A 15,567-nucleotide genomic window follows, 5' to 3' on the forward strand; every position below is an offset into this window, starting at 1 on the left:
GACTACCTGCCCCCCTCCCGCCCCCCTTTCCTCCCTACCTTCACCCCCCACACACACACCTGCCTCAAGGTAAGCCGTGATGGGTCATGGCTGCATCTTGCCTCACACTCAGCATTATCGCCTCCCCTTTACTGCTTCCCTTTATTGGTGACGTGAGACACAGAAGGGGGGAGGGAGGTAAGAGAGAGGGAGGAGGGGAGGTTGGTAAAGAAGGAGGAGGTAAGGGAAGGAGCAGGGAGGAACACAGGATAAGGAGGAGCAGGAGGAGGTGGGTAGAGGCAAAGGTAAAGAAAAAAGAGATTGCAGGAGGATGGGATTGGAAGTAGGAGAGATTGAGAACAAGGAGGACCAAAGTAAGGAGGGGATGAAGGACGAGAGAGAGAGAGAGAGAGAGAGAGAGAGAGAGAGAGAGAGAGAGAGAGAGAGAGAGAGAGAAGGGAGGAGGGAAGATAAGATAATAGGAAAAGGTGGAAGAAGGTTAGGATGGAGGAGGAGGAGAAGGAGGAAAATAATAAGGGAAGCAAAGACGGAGGAGAAAGAAATGACGGAGGGTAAGAAAGGAAAAGTGGAAGGAGGGAGGAGGAGCACGAGGAGGAGGAGGAGGAGGAGGAGAGAGGGACACGACACACGAGGCTCCTTGACCTCCAATACAAGTGAGGGGAGGGGGGGGGGAGAGGACGCTGTGTAGGGGGAGAGGGAGGGGGAGAAGGGAGAGGAATGGACACGCGAATGACGAAAATGTGACGGAGGAAAAGTGGAAGCGAGGATAAGAAAGAAATGAGAAATGAGGAGACGATAAATCGGTGAGGGGAAAGAGCTGAAGTTAAGATGACAAGAGGAGGAGGAGGAGGAGGAGGAGGAGGAGGAGAAGATAACCAGCGTGAAGAAGAGGTAGGAGGAGGAGGAAGAAAAGAGAGCATGGCAAGACGAGGTTGAAGGTGGGCGGCTGAAGAAGGGAGGGAAGGGATAAAGAAAGAAAGGAGAAAGGGAGGGAGGGAAGGAGAGAACAAGTGGAAGGAACACCGCTTTACCTGTATGATTCTCTCTCTCTCTCTCTCTCTCTCTTGCTTACGAATGGGCAGGGTGAAGGTTAGGGCGATAAGTTAGGCGAGAGGGGAAGGGGAAAGAGAGGGGTGAAGGTACGAAAGGACAGGGACAGGGTGGGCGAAGGTGTGTATGGGAGGAGGAGGAGGAGGGAGACTTCGAAGGACACAAGTAGGGAGGAGGGAGGTGAGGTGGGACGGTGGTGATGCGGGCCTGCAGGTGAGTGGTGATGATGGTGGTGGTGGTGGAGGTGGACTAAGACGGGAGAGACAAGAGTGGAGTAGATACGAGGAGTGGCAGTGCTGGTGGTGGAGGTGAGGGGGAGTGGGTGGAGCCGTAGAAGGCATGGGTAGGGTCGGGCGGGTTTTGGGTGGGGCGTGGCGGAGTCAAGGGTGGGCTGAGGGTTCGATATAAAGGGTAACGCGTCCTATGTAGGTAACGGCGTGCCTAATCTGCCCCCAAACGCGACTCGAGGGCCGATAATTGTCAAGGTGGAGGGTCCGAGGGCGGTGGGGAGAGGGGAGGGAAGGGAGGAAGGGCAAAGAGAGGGGGAGAGGACGGGGACGAAGAGGAGAATAATAGGGAGCAAAAATGAGTAAAGGAGCAAGAAATGAAAAGGGAGAAAGAAGGGACGGATCGTAACAAGGGTGAATAAAAAACGGGGGACGAAGTATACGAGAAGGGAAAGGGAGAAGGAATGGTGAATAAAGAACGAGAATGAGGAGGATGCGGAGAAATGAGGGGATAAGAATAAAGAATGGAGAACAAGGGTGACTAAAAAAAATGGGGAAGAAGTAAAATGCAAAGAGAGGGAGCAAGGGTGAGCGAAGGAAGGGAGATGAGTGTAAAAAGGGAGAAAATACGAAGAAGGGAGAAGAGGAGGAACAAAAATAGGGAGGTATACAACAAGAAAGGGAGATTAAAGCAAGCAGAGGATGACGAAAAGAAGGGAGAAGAGATGAGCGAAAAGAAAGATATGAAGCACACGATAAGAAAAGGGAGACAAGAGCAAGCAGAGATGAGGACGAAAGGAAGGAGGAAGAGACGAGGTGAATGATTGATAGCTGGAGAGGAGAGATGGGAGGTAAATGGATCTAGGAGGGTGAGGGGAAGAGAGGCTAATGCACGAGGGGAGGGGAAGGGGAGGAGGAGGGGAAGAGGGTAAGTAACTAGACATGCAAACCACAGATGGCGCTTCAAGATTGTTGCCTCCTTTTACAGAAATACGGCGCCGGCAAAGCGAAGCGATAAGGAGGAGGAGGAAGGAGAGGAGGGGATATTAATGGGAAAAGAAGGAAGGGTAATAACTTTTATCTAGTCTTGTCGAGTTTCGTTCGTGTTGGCTCTTAACACACACACACACACACACACACACACAGATGCTAGATGGAGTAATAGCGTCTGACGGTCAAGCGGTTTCTCCTCCTCCTCTTCCTTATCTTATCTCAGGCCGTCTCCTCGTGATGCCCCGGAGAAGGAGGGAGGGAGGGAGGGAGGGAGGCCGAGGGTGCGGTGCTATTAAAAGCTCATGAAGGTTATATAACTTTAATTTGGAGCCAAGATGTGAGTTTTTTCCCCTTTTTACAGAAGTTCATTTTTCATCCCTTTAATCCAGCGCTCTTTTTATCCGGCCCTACATCCCTTCCGCTCCCTCCCCGGCCCGTCATGGCTTCCCCGCGCACTCTTAACATTATGAAGCTCGCGACTGACGGTGGAAAGGTGGAGGGAGGGAAGAAGGGAGGGAGGAGGAGAGAAGAGCTTGGTGTGTACATACCCGAGGAAGTGAAGTGAGGGAGGGATGAAGTCACTGGCCAGTCTGTTCACTCCACACACACACACACACACACACACACACACACACACACATTGTTACGTCATCGGGAACACCGCCACTCGCAGCTTGAATCGACGTCCACAATCACCGCCACCTTCCGCCGTCAACTTCGCGCAGTACTTTTCTCACACAAGTTTCCACCCCCGGACACGAACATTCACATGGGTGCCTCCTCTCTCTCTCTCTCTCTCTCTCTCTCTCTCTCTCTCTCCGTTACACAGCAGAACACTCCCGCCCACCATACATCATCATCACACTTGTCTCTCATTGGATTTGGGCAGTGCCGTCCGTCGCGCCGCCTCGTCCTGTGCAGTGATGGGGCATGGAAGTCGCGGCCGGACGGGAAGTGAGCGGTGGCAACTCGCTGCTCCAGGGCGTGCGAGGCTAAACGTAAATGTGTGCGTTGTTCCCTCACGCGTGACTCACACACACACACACACACACACATAGTATCAAAGCGTACACACAGCGCTTCCAATGCAGCATGAAGGCACAAACACGACACACAGCAAACAGTAACCCGGTTGGTTTCGGCGACAGACACGTCCCTCTGCCGCCGCCTGTCTGGCCGCGCCGCCCTCACGCCCGAGCGGTCCCGCGCAGAGCCGAGAATGACAAACTGTGCGAACTTGGCGGTTGAGGAGACTCACAAGAGCGCCTGAGGAAGGAAGTTGGGGCGTGTGGGGCTCAGCGGGAGGCGACGTGACTACTCATCTAGGCCGTCCTCCCCCTCGCCTCCTGACGCCCCGGCGGGCCCGTCACTCAGGGAGACAGACACCCGCTGCTCCTGTCCTTCCCAGTGCATGTTGCCCCTCCCCTCGGCCGCCGAGTATTATCCCTCTAACTGCCTACACATGTGCAAGGGTGCCACGAGTCTGTGCTACTAGTGTGTGTGTGTGTGTGTGTGTGTGTGCAATCTTGCCTGCATCCTCCCGTCACACACACACACACACACACACACACAGGAAGATCGGAATCACATTAACCTCGACTCTGGATCGCTGCACGTGCCTGCCGGGAAGGTGGCAATAAAAGGACACTCAAGCCGCGCTGACGGCCTCCGTGTGTCCGTGGCCAGAACCCGATAACCCGCCGACTCATAAAAGTGGGTGGGCCGGGTCGTGTTTACGCCGAAGTTTACTCCTCATCGGCACGACGCCCGCGGGAACGAGGCTCAGCAGCTACGGCGGCCGACGAGGCGAGGCACTGATAGGCTCGCTTACCTGCTGCAGCCTCGGCGGAGTGAAAAACACCCTGCTCACTGCCTTTCCCAAGCAGGTGTTGACTGACTCTCAGCCCGCCCTCCTGTTTATGTTGAGAACGTGAAAAAGCGACAGGAAAGAAGGATTGCGTCTGCCCCAAGTCTCCTTCCTCCTCTGCACTCCCCGCCCCGGCCCATAAGCAGGACGGGCTGGTGATATCTTAGGCTAAAGTGGAGCGCCGGTGCTGCAGGGACCCGGGTAACGACAGGTCGCTGATCCGTGCCGTGGTTATGGCCCTGCCCGAGGAGGCGGACGAGGCACACGGGAGGGAAAAGTTAGGGGTGCTGAAGGAGGGGGGAGTTCTGGGGCGGTTCTGGGGAGGAGTGAGAAAATGAAAGCTGGGGTTGACGTGAGGAAACACAGCTGAGGCGGGAAAGGGGAGAGGAGTGAAGTGAAAGGGAAGAGGAAAAGGGGGAAAGAGAGGGAGTTAGGTGCCCTGGGGTGTAATGAGAAAATGAAGGCAGGGGATGACGTCAGGGAACAGCTGGGGGAGGAGACAGGGGTGAGGACGAGTGGGGGGGAAAATGAGTAAGTATTGGAAGAGGGGGACTGGGGTGTAATGTAATAAATGAAAGTAGGGGATGACGCAAAGAAACAGCTGGGTGGGTGGAGGAGGAACTATTAGGGGGAAAGAGGAGAAACAGTTGGAAGGGGTAGGAGGAGGAAAGGGATCACGACTGGGGAGGAAAGTGTGCTGGAGGAGGGAAGGGAACTGGGATGTAATGAAATAAATTAGAGTAGAGGAGGATGAGAGGAAACTGCTGCGGGAGAAGGGAAGGGGAATGAAGTAACGAGAAGGGGAAAAGTGAAGGGACGGTGAAGGAGGGAAGAAAAGAAAAGGGTGAAATGAGAAGAGGGTGACGGGTAGGGGAAAGTGAAGGGACGCCAAAGGAGGGAAGAAAAGAGCCTGGGGGTGAAATGAGAAGAAAAGCAGGGGAGAGGGAGAAGGGGGTGACGGGTAGGGGAAAGTGAAGGGACGCTAACGGAGGAAAGAAAAGACCCTGGGATGCATTGAGGAAAAGGAAATCTGGGTCCGGCGGAGACGAGGAAACAGTTTGATCGGGGGAGGAAAATGGAGTGAAGAAATGCTGAAAGAGGGAATAACGAAGTAAAAAGATGCTGAAAGAGGGAATAAAAAAGCCTGGGGTGAATAATAAAAAGAAAAGCTGAGGCGGAACACGAAACACCTGGGGAGGGGAAATGGATGACGAGGGTTTCCAAGAGTTCCCGGGTGGTGGAGGGGACTCGAGCGGCGGCGGCGGCGGCGGCGGCATGAGAAAGGAAAACAGCGCGACGGCCGTGGTGTTGTGATGGTAATGACGATTGTTGATGTGGAGACTCGCAGCTGCACGGCCCACTCAACCCCCCCCCCTCCCCCACGCACACACATACACTCCAGCGCCGCCAGGGAGAGAAGGAGAGGAAGAGGGAGAACATGTGGAGGGGAGAGAGAGGGAAATGTCGAGGGAGAACATGTGGTGGAGGAGGGAGGAGTGGAGGATGAGTCTGCTGGATTTTTTCTTTTCAAGTGTAAGTAAATAATGATGCTCCGCCAAGACTCTTAGCTAGAAAACCAGAGCCTGTGGGGGGAGGGGAGGGAGGGAGGGAAGGAGCAGGGAGGAAGGCAGTGTGTGGTTTAGCTCCTCCGCTGTTGCCTCCCTGCTGCTGCTTCTTCCTCTCCAGGGCAAGAATTACGACCACAAACGTAAATCAAGGTTAAATGTTTTTGCTCTTCGTGTATCACTAAACCCGGTGGAGTAAAATGCAGTAATGGCTGAATGAAATAATATAGTGGCAGTTATGAGGCTCCGAGGAGAGAGAGAGAGAGAGAGAGAGAGAGAGAGAGAGAGAGAGAGAGAGAGAGAGAGAGAGACGGTAGGCCTCTTCTCTCGCTTGATAAATCAGCAAGGGTAAAGAGGAAACCAATGGGCGGAGACTGGCCATTTCGAGTCTCTCCTTTCCCTTTCCCTTCCCTCCCTCTACCGCCCAAGGCTTCTTCCCTCCTGATTTTCTTTCGTCAGGCGAGTCATCTTTCCTCCAGCGAGCCGCAGTTTCTCTTCCCTCTCACTTCATTCCTTCGTCAGCCCGTCTCGCTCGTCCGCCTCCCTTTCATGTTAACTTGGTCAGGCCGTTCCTTTTCCCCTCCGCCTCACCCGCGACCAGCCAGCCTCCCTTTGTCAGGCAGTTTTTCCTCGTCCCTCCTCCGTCCTCTCCCTCGGTCATGTCCGGGGCGACGTCTATCACCGCAGAGTCATTAAAGTTCCGTCAGGGGGGCGGCGAGTGTCCGAGCGACCCCGGAGAGTCGGCGAGTTGCGACGCTAATCATGATCGAGAGTGGTGGGACGGCGAGGAAAGTTTCTCCGATCGTGACGAATGAGTGGAAGGCGAGGGTGAAGGAAGGGCAAGGGAGGCGGAAGGGAAGGAGGGAAATGGCGGGTTAGGAAGGGCACAGGGGGAGGGAGAAAGGGAGATGGAGGGACAGGGCTTGGCGGGAGAGAGGGAGGGAGGAAGGAAGGGAAGGAGGGAAATGGCGGGTTAGGAAGGGCACAGAGGGGGGGAGAAAGGGAGATGGAGGGATAGGGGGAGGGATATGACGGGAACGGCGAGAGGGAGGAAGGAAGGGAAGGAGGGAAATGGCGGGTTAGGGAGGGCACAGAGGGAGGGAGAAAGGAAGATGGAGGGATATGAAGGGAACGACAGGAGGGAGGGAGGAAGGAAGGGAGATGGCGATACAGATAGGTGGGTGTTGGGTAGGGGGTGTAAGGGTAAGTAGCACACCAACACAAGGGGATTGAATAGCAAACGAGAGAGGTCTAAGAGAAATGTGACTGCTGATATATGAGCTGGGGAAAAAAGTGGAGGGAAGGGAAAGACATGGCGATACAAGGCTGGGCAATGTGAAGAAAAGAAGAAATGTGAGCGTGGAAACGAGTAGAACGGAATGAAAGAAAAATTAAAGTGGAGAGGAGGGAAATAAATGGTAATCCAAGACTGGGTAATGTAGAAAACAATTTGTGAGAGAACTGGGTAAGAGAGGAGACGAAATGAGTGAAAAATGAAAACTGGAGAAGAGATGTAGGACTGAATGAGAGAAGAATGAAAGTGAAATGGTGATACTCGGCTGGGAAATGTAGAAAAAAAAATATGAGCACGGTAAATGACGGAATGGGAGGAATGAAAATGGAGTCAAAGTAAGCAGGAGAGGAGAATGAGAGGAATGAAAATGGAGAGGCAAAGTAAGCAGGAGAGGAGAATGAGAGGAATGAAAATGGAGAGGCAAAGTAAGCAGGAGAGGAGAATGAGAGGAAAGAAAATGGAGTCAAAGTAAGCAGGAGAGGAGAATGAGAGGAATGAAAATGGAGTCAAAGTAAGCAGGAGAGGAGAATGAGAGGAAAGAAAATGGAGTCAAAGTAAGCAGGAGAGGAGAATGAGAGGAATGAAAATGGAGGCAAAGTTAAGCAGGAGAGGAGGATGAGAGGAATGAAAATGGAGGCAAAGTTAAGCAGGAGAGGAGAATTAGAGGCATGAAAATGGAGTCAAAGTAAGCAGGAGAGGAGAATGAGTGGAATGAAAATGGAGAAACAAAGTAAGCAGGAGAGGAGAATGAGAGGAAAGAAAATGGAGTCAAAGTAAGCAGGGAGAGAAAATGAGCTACAAAAAAGAGAAGAGGAGGGGAAGAAGGGAACAAGTAAAGGTATAAAGTTGAAGGCACATGGTATAGTAGCTGCGCGTGGCCTCGGTGCTCATCTCAGGCGCACTGGAACGAGGAAGAGTAATTACCACACAAGAAAACGGAATAGTCGGCAATAGATAATAAAAATGAAGACGTGTTGTGGTAAAAACTTAAACCCACAAACAACGACGTACCAACATTCCCCGATTACTAGTTTTTCCCGTTACAGGAAAAAAAAAAAATCATTGCAGGGTTAACTGAACATCACATTCCTTTTCGCCTCAACAGAACGTGGACGACCGGATGAAAAGCCTCTCTTATATCGTTAACACAAGAGAGTTTCGTCACGTTGCGTCTTAGGAAGTGACCCGCTAGCGCCGCGTCCGAGGGAGGAAAGAAGGAAGGGAGGGAGGCAGCTCTGAACCGCCCGTCGCCGCGAACCGAACACACACACACACACACACACACACACACACACACACACACGCACCGAACGTCATTATTCAGAACCCAGCTTTGAACTCCGCCTTCCTTTCACGAGCGAGTTATTGTTTGAAGAGAGAGAGAGAGAGAGAGAGAGAGAGAGAGAGAGAGAGAGAGAGAGAGAGAGAGAGAGAGAGAGAGAGAGAGAGAAAATCACACAAAAGCAGACCGTACGGCTCTCCTTGTACAAACTACTGGGTGGTCGCCATTAAACCAACGCGGAAATTAAATTATACAACTGCCACATCGAGAGAGAGAGAGAGAGAGAGAGAGAGAGAGAGAGAGAGAGAGAGAGAGAGAGAGAGGAAGGCAGGAACGGAGGGAAACGCTATAGGCCTATTCTCACCAAACTGCATTCTGTCGTCCCCTTCTTACCAGCCATACCTCGCCTCCCTCCCTCACCTTTCTTCCCCTACCTCCCCCCCCCACCCCCGTCGTGAACCCCGCCGGAGGGTAACCAGTGTTGCCGCCTCGGTACCCCCACGTTCCCTACTTCCCTCCGACGTGCCTTTCCTCCTACACCTTCACACACCCTCTTCCTCCTCCTCCTCCGTCGAGACACGCTGGGCACGGGCGGGGTGTGGCGTGCACGTGTCGCCTCACCTTGCCACGCCCAGCATCCTAAACTTGTCCCCGTTGGCAGGGTGCTGGTGGTGGTATCTCTGGGCTCCCTGCTATAGTACTCCCTCTCCCCTGCCCTGCCCCAACGCTTCCCCGGGCCATCACCTCTTGCTCCCTCTCTCTTCCGTCCCACGCTGTCCTCCCCGGCCCTCCCTCCATGCCCCAAGACCGTATGCTCCGTTCTCCCCACTCCGTACCTCTCATTCCTCTTCCAGTCCCCTTTTGCCTCCATTCCTTCCTCTCCCCTTCTCTCTTTCCGTAAACCTCTCACCCTTCCTCCAGACCCTTACTCCTGTTCCCTCTCTTGTCTTACTCTCACACTCTCCTTCCCTCCACTCCTCCCTCAGCTACTCACGTCCACTTACCTCTCTCCCTCCCGTTCCCTGTCCCCTTCTTGCTATCTATAAACCAACATTCTTTCCTTCCTTCTCTTCCTCACTCTCCTACCGTCTCCTCTTAACCTTTAGTCCCTCAACGTCCTCCACCTCTCCCCTTTCTTCCTTCCCGTCCCTTATACCCCTCCGTGACCTTTTCCTTCACTCCCTACCTGCCTCCCTCCTATACGGTGTCCTACCTATTGGCTTCTCTCTCCCGCCCGACCCACAAACCACACCCCAGCTGCCTCCCTCTCTGCCCATGACTCGCCACGTAAGGAGGGTGAGGCAGGGAGGGAAGGCACGTGGGGGAGGGGGGCGACATTCTCTTCGCCACCTGGATATTTGGTGTGCGTGAGGGGGAGAAATGCATACCGTACCATCTTAGCAACAGCACCACTCAGACAACTCTCTTTAATAGATGGAAACGACTCCCACGAATAATAACAATATCACATTCCACTCTATCTTGAAATCCCCCCCCTTCCCACCTCCTTCTTTCCTCCTCTTCCTCCTACTCTCCCTACCTCCATCGCTTCCTCCACTTTCACCTCATCCGTATCATCACCATCATCGTGGCATCTTCTCGGCCCACAACCACGGACATTAAACTCGCGGAGAAAAACATGCTCTCGCCGCGTCGTCTCGGGAAGGTTTTGGGCTTAAGTTTGCTCCGGGAGAAGGATGAGGTGATCTTGCACTAAGGGGTAGGATGTTCTCGTTCCTCCTGCCACTCCTGCATGAAGCGTTCGGGTTCAGGGAGTGGGAGGAAGTGCGTGTAATGGGGACAACATATGGACAGCCTGGGGGGAGGGGCGGGTATGGGGGGAGGGGCGTGGTGGCCGGCACGTAAAGTAACCAACCAGTCAGGATTTCAAGTTGATGAAATCGAGAACCAGCTTTCTCTACAGTGTTTCTCTTCGTGGTAGAGGGCGAGAAAACACACACACACACACACACACACACACACAGAGCGGAGTGTTTTATGGGAGAGCGCGTGGCCCGAGGAGGGGGGCGTTTTTATCTCCGACCCGTTCATATCCGTAATAGGGAGATGCTTTCCTTTCCTCCGGCGGCGGAATGCGTGATGGCTGAAGGAGGCGCATCAGCCGGGAGGGGGTGAGGAGGGAAGGAGAGTTAAGAGATCGTTGATGGGGCGATGATGAGACCCTTAATGTAGCGCGCTGAGTAACGGGCTGTAGGCGTGGGCGATGGCAACGGTGTGGTGCTGGTGGTAAGGTAAAGGGATGCTGTCTGTGGTTGCGGCGGAGATGCAATGACGGCGACAGCGGTTGGAATGACGGATCGAAGTTCAAATTGTTCTTCGGGAGGACTGTGGTTGATGAGCGTGGTGGGCGAGAACGGAGGTGGATACGGGAAGTTTAAATGGTAGTGATGGTGATGGCGGCGGTGGTCTGACGGTGAGGGGAAGGAGACTGGTGTGGCAGGGAAGGTCACAAGAGTCACAGGTCTGGAGATGGTGGTGATGCTGGTGCCTGGTTAGGGTGACGGTGAGGCTGGTGTGGCAGGGCAGATGGTGGCGTCACTGGTCTGGCGGGTACACAAGCATCGTCATCTATCACACACACGTCAGCGAGGAAAGACTGCAGGTAATGGCGGGATTTGCCTACCTCTCCATCTCTTCTTTCTCCTCTTCCTTCCCTTCTTCCTCTTGTGGGCGTCGCGGTGAGCCCTGACGACGCCACCAGCCGCTCCGAGGGTCGTGTGCGAGCGGCGCGATGAGTGACGTCTCGCCGAGGTGGAGACACGGCGCCCGAGCTCGACATGCAGGCCAGCCACGAGTCCCGGTGAATAATGGAGGGCGGCTGCGATTTAAGGGGAGAGAGAGAGAGAGAGAGAGAGAGAGAGAGAGAGAGAGAGAGAGTCCTGAGGTAAACCACCAGACACAAGACACCATCAACTCATTTTTCACTCGAATGGCAACCTTCTCCTCTGCTCCTGCAATGATAATCTCTCTCTCTCTCTCTCTCTCTCCGTTTCGGCTTACCCCCCTACAAGCCATGGGGGTCGTAACGTTCGATATTGTTATGACGATGAACTTGACCGTGCACGACTAGCGGACCATTGCCGGTACATTCTCGTCTCCCCGGGGACTCCGAACCTCAGCAACGTTTGGAGGATTGCCTTGTTCCGGGTCTTTACCACAACATTCATCTCGGCCCGGGCAAACGAAGAGATTTACGGTCTACACACACGGCGGTAATCGATAATTGGCTGAGGCTTCAATTCGATGTCCAAGCGAAAATGAAGGAGAGCTGTTAGGCGGGGCGGGCAAGGCTTATTCTGACCACGCATCATCTTACCTACACAAGGTAAGGACATCTGGACCGCGGCTCACCCCTTCATCGACGCCCACGCCCACTCAGCTCACTGGCTCTGATCATAGGGGTGCCAGTGGTCAGTGTCGATAATTCTTAATGCTGTTAGCCACGGGGACAGGCCGTCTAGCCGGGTAACTGACGCAACGCATGACGAATTTCTCGGGCACGGGGAGTTAAAGTTTACAAGACGCGTATTTCCGGAGACGTGCCCTCCGCCCCTTTCTAGCGGGAACATTCTGCCGCTGCTACGTCTCCGTCTCACCACAGCCCCGCCGAAGGCAACATCAGCATCGTGAGCAGGCTGGATCCTTGCAGCTCAGGTTACCGCGCTGCTGTCCCGACAGGAAGCCCACCACCGCCCGAGGCGTGGGTGGTTTGGCCAGCTTCATGTTCTGCCTCGGAGGCTGCCGGCGGGTAGAAAAAAATAAAGTGGGTCAGGTGAGGCGAGGGGAGTGACTGAAGATTACCCAACCCACTTTCACTGCTCTCCTATGGTCCCCCCCCCCTTCCTTAAACTCAAAATCAGCGGTTGACTGGATGCTGTTATTCATCCAGAATATTAAGAGCTAATTCAACTCCGATTGAGCCAATGTAATGACAGCCTCCTCTCCGTGGCCAGGCCCACCGCCGCCAGGCAGGGCCCCTCGCCTCGTGCCCTCCCGCCACGGCCGCCTGAGGGGAGCGGGATCGATGGACGATTGTTGCCGGTACACAAAATGTTGCTGGACGAGCGGCGGTGTGCTCAGCAGCCTTCAATCAGCATGCCCCACCTCCACGCAGCTTCACGTCCCCCCCCCCTCCCCTCACCACCCTTCACAGCATCTCTCTCTCTCTCTCTCTCTCTCTCTCTCTCTTTCCGACGAACAGACACACACATGGACGAGAGTCGAGAGGCCAATCTGAGACTCCCAAAGTTGTGCTGCCACAGCCGAGCGGCGTTTACGGCCATCATTAGCGAACGTGATGAAGCCCCGGCGGGCCGTGGCGGCGTCCGCGGGGCCGCAGCTGCTCCCGGCGGCCCTCGATCAGTCGGCATTACGCTACAATACCCCGCGGCCGTATGTCATTGTCGTAGAGTATTGACCGTCGCGTCACGGTCGTCACACCACCGTCTGTCTCCCTCCATCCGCCCACCGACCCACACACCAGCTTGCCCACGTTCGACCCCACATTTTATTCAGCTTCTATCACGAGACCACTTCAATCTTACCCTCAGTAATGCGTAAAGCTGAGAAATATTTCGATTCTCTCTCTCTCTCTCTCTCTCTCTCACACACACACACACACTGGTTGTTTCAGGACAGACATTCCCCCTAAAAATACCGTGAGCAGTCCACATAAGATATTCATGAATTACAGAGAAATGTGGTTAAGATTCTTTATAAAGCCGGTTAGTAAAACATGATGAACGAAATGTCATATAAATGTTAACCTTTGTGTCTCGTCCGTCAGCTGAATAACACACCAGGAAACACGACACGAGGCCAACTTTAAACTCGGCCTACAGCGTGATGTGTGCGACCATTTTCATACGTAATTTATCAACGTAATTATCGCATTAAAGTATAAGCTAAACTGACGCGGCCATGAAGCCTGCCATGACAGTGCCGCGACACGACGAGGCGGCACGGAGCCTCGATGAGCAGTGACAGGCAGCAGGACGCAACCTCGCATCTCGGTCTCTCTCGTCCTCGTCTCGTTGCTGTCAGAAGGGCCGCGGGGAGACGAACGCGGAGGGGAACAGACGTGAGGTGCTATTAGCGAAGGGAGGGAGAGGGATTTGCGAGGGGGAGAGAGGTGGACGAGGGGACTCAGGGGAGGGAGGCGCGGCGGGCAGGCAGGCCATGTGGTGCCCGGGAGGCTCCACACGCTTTGTTCAAAACACAACAGACGCGCGTGGTAGTGGCGGCGGCGTGGGGAGAGGGGAGCCACGCTGGGCGGAGGGAAGGGACGCTGATGGAGGAGCAAGGACATGACGGAGGGGGTGGAAGGCTAGGGACAGGAAAGGTGGCGCCGGAAAAGGAAGTAACTGCCTGGGCTTGGTAACTGGGAAGCGAATGTCCAGTGGCAAAGTGACCGTCGGGGCGACACTTCTTTTTCCTGATCCTCTCGACGGCGACGGCATGACGTGAAGCGTCAACTGTTCGAAAATGTGACAGAAGCGTGAGATAACAGGGCCTGGGATGGAATATCGATTGCGAACGAAAGGCGAGGGAGAGAGGGGGAGGCGAGGAAACAGGAGGGAAAGGGAGACAGGGGGGAAAAAAACTAGGGAGAAAGGCAGGAAGCAGCAGCAGCAGAGCGGGACCGAGGGAAGCAAGCCAGAGGCATTACAAAGAGACACTTGAGGCTCGAAGGTCACACTGAAGTCTGCCACGAGAAAGTGACGAACTCAGCATTATTCTCAGCCCGCCACTCACTACGGGTGGAGGAACTACGAGCGGCAGACACGAGGAACCAGATTGGCTATCGACTGTTCCCGAGAAACTCAGACCCACGTGTGATACTCAGAAGCGAGTAAGGGAAAAAATCTATGTACGACGCACGCAGCATTTCCGGAGGGCGAGCGGCGGCGTGCCTGAGGCCCCACTCCTGCACGGGAGGGGAAGGCGGTGGCGGCGAGGTGTTGCTAAGGGAGATTTGAGCAGGGGACGTGGTGAGCAGGGACAGGGAGGGAAGGTGGAGGAGGGGCGATAGGGGAGAGGGCCATATAAAGAGCAAAATGGCGGGCCAGAAGGGAGGGAGGCTGGGCCCCCTTTGTTTGCCTCCCTAACCGACCCTTCAAAGAAAGCCGGGGCGGGAGGGCGAGGGAGAGAGAGGATCTGTTTGGAGCCGCCGCCGCTGTGGTGGCGTCGGCGGCGGCGAGGGATGTTAGGGTCCTGCCTCGCCCGCTCCCCAACTCTTTGTTCGCTCCTGGGGGTTCCTGGCTGGCTGCCGCCCGTCAGTCGCCCGCCTCGCCCAAGGTTCCAGGGATAGAGGGATGAGCCCAGGGGCGCGGCACTTCACGTGGCTCACACCTAAGGTCCCTCTCAGGTAGCAACCACACACACACACACACACACACTGAGACTGGGAGGCGGGCGAGGGCGTGGGCGCCTTTGCTTAATTGAAAATGTAAATGGAAAAGGAGGAAAATAGAAACAGGGGCAAAAGGTTGTAATCTTTACCTTCAAGCCTCATGTAAACGGCGTGGTCAGTAGCCGTCAGCAGCCTGAAGCATCACACTTCTAGAGGCCTGTGGAGAAAACTGTGTTTGTGAAGGTGTGTGTCGGCTCCTCACGACACTACTCCACTCGCGGCCACACGCTGAACATCCACCGCGCGCGTGGGACTTTGTTTCCTTCCACTCACTGAGGGAGGACGTTTGTATGTTTGGAATTTTATATAACCTTAGAAACAACACACAGCCTCGAGGAGGACAGAACACTGCAGCGGTGGGCGGCGGCGAGCGTCAGCACGCTGTTTCCGGCCAGAATTCAGAACGGCACACGGGTTGCTCGGCGGCAAGCTTGGGGTTGACTTAGGTTAGCGAGAGTCGGGGAGCAGCGACACAACCTCCCACCTTGACAGTCAGATCACTAATGCTCGGTGTGGATCGGATGCTGAGCTCCACACCGCGCGGACGCTCCGAGTTGCCACCTACCATTACTCTCGCGCTTTTTTTTTCTTATCCAGGTGAGAATGTTAATCAAGCACTGACGCCTCACGGCCACTATCGTTATCTGAGCACGCCTGCCCCGGGGAGTGGACGGGCCACCTCCGCCTGGGGGTGGGTGCTGTCGTGCTGGACAAAAGCGAATAGTAGCTTCACCTGGACGGCTGGAGGCCCGCCATCTCCGGCTGCCTCTCGCTGCGCGCGCACACAACTTTATACACGGACCAGCTTCCAAAATATCCACCTAACGTTATCACTCGCTTATCCCAGTAAAATCAG

At 54.7% G+C, this 15,567-nt stretch overlaps 1 protein-coding gene across 1 annotated transcript in view; it reads right to left on the minus strand.

The window, feature by feature from the left end:
* LOC126999033 (RNA-binding protein Musashi homolog Rbp6-like) overlaps positions 1 to 15,227 on the minus strand; it is a 116,749-nt gene extending 101,522 nt beyond the window's left edge. The window contains exon 1 of the mRNA XM_050861380.1: positions 14,801 to 15,227. The gene's annotated coding sequence lies outside the window, so the exon portion shown is untranslated. The remainder of the gene's footprint in view (positions 1 to 14,800) is intronic.
* Between the last annotated feature and the right edge of the window lie 340 nt (positions 15,228 to 15,567).

The sequence above is a fragment of the Eriocheir sinensis genome, chromosome 15, assembly GCF_024679095.1.
Source record: "Eriocheir sinensis breed Jianghai 21 chromosome 15, ASM2467909v1, whole genome shotgun sequence".
NCBI classification, from domain to species: domain Eukaryota; kingdom Metazoa; phylum Arthropoda; class Malacostraca; order Decapoda; family Varunidae; genus Eriocheir; species Eriocheir sinensis.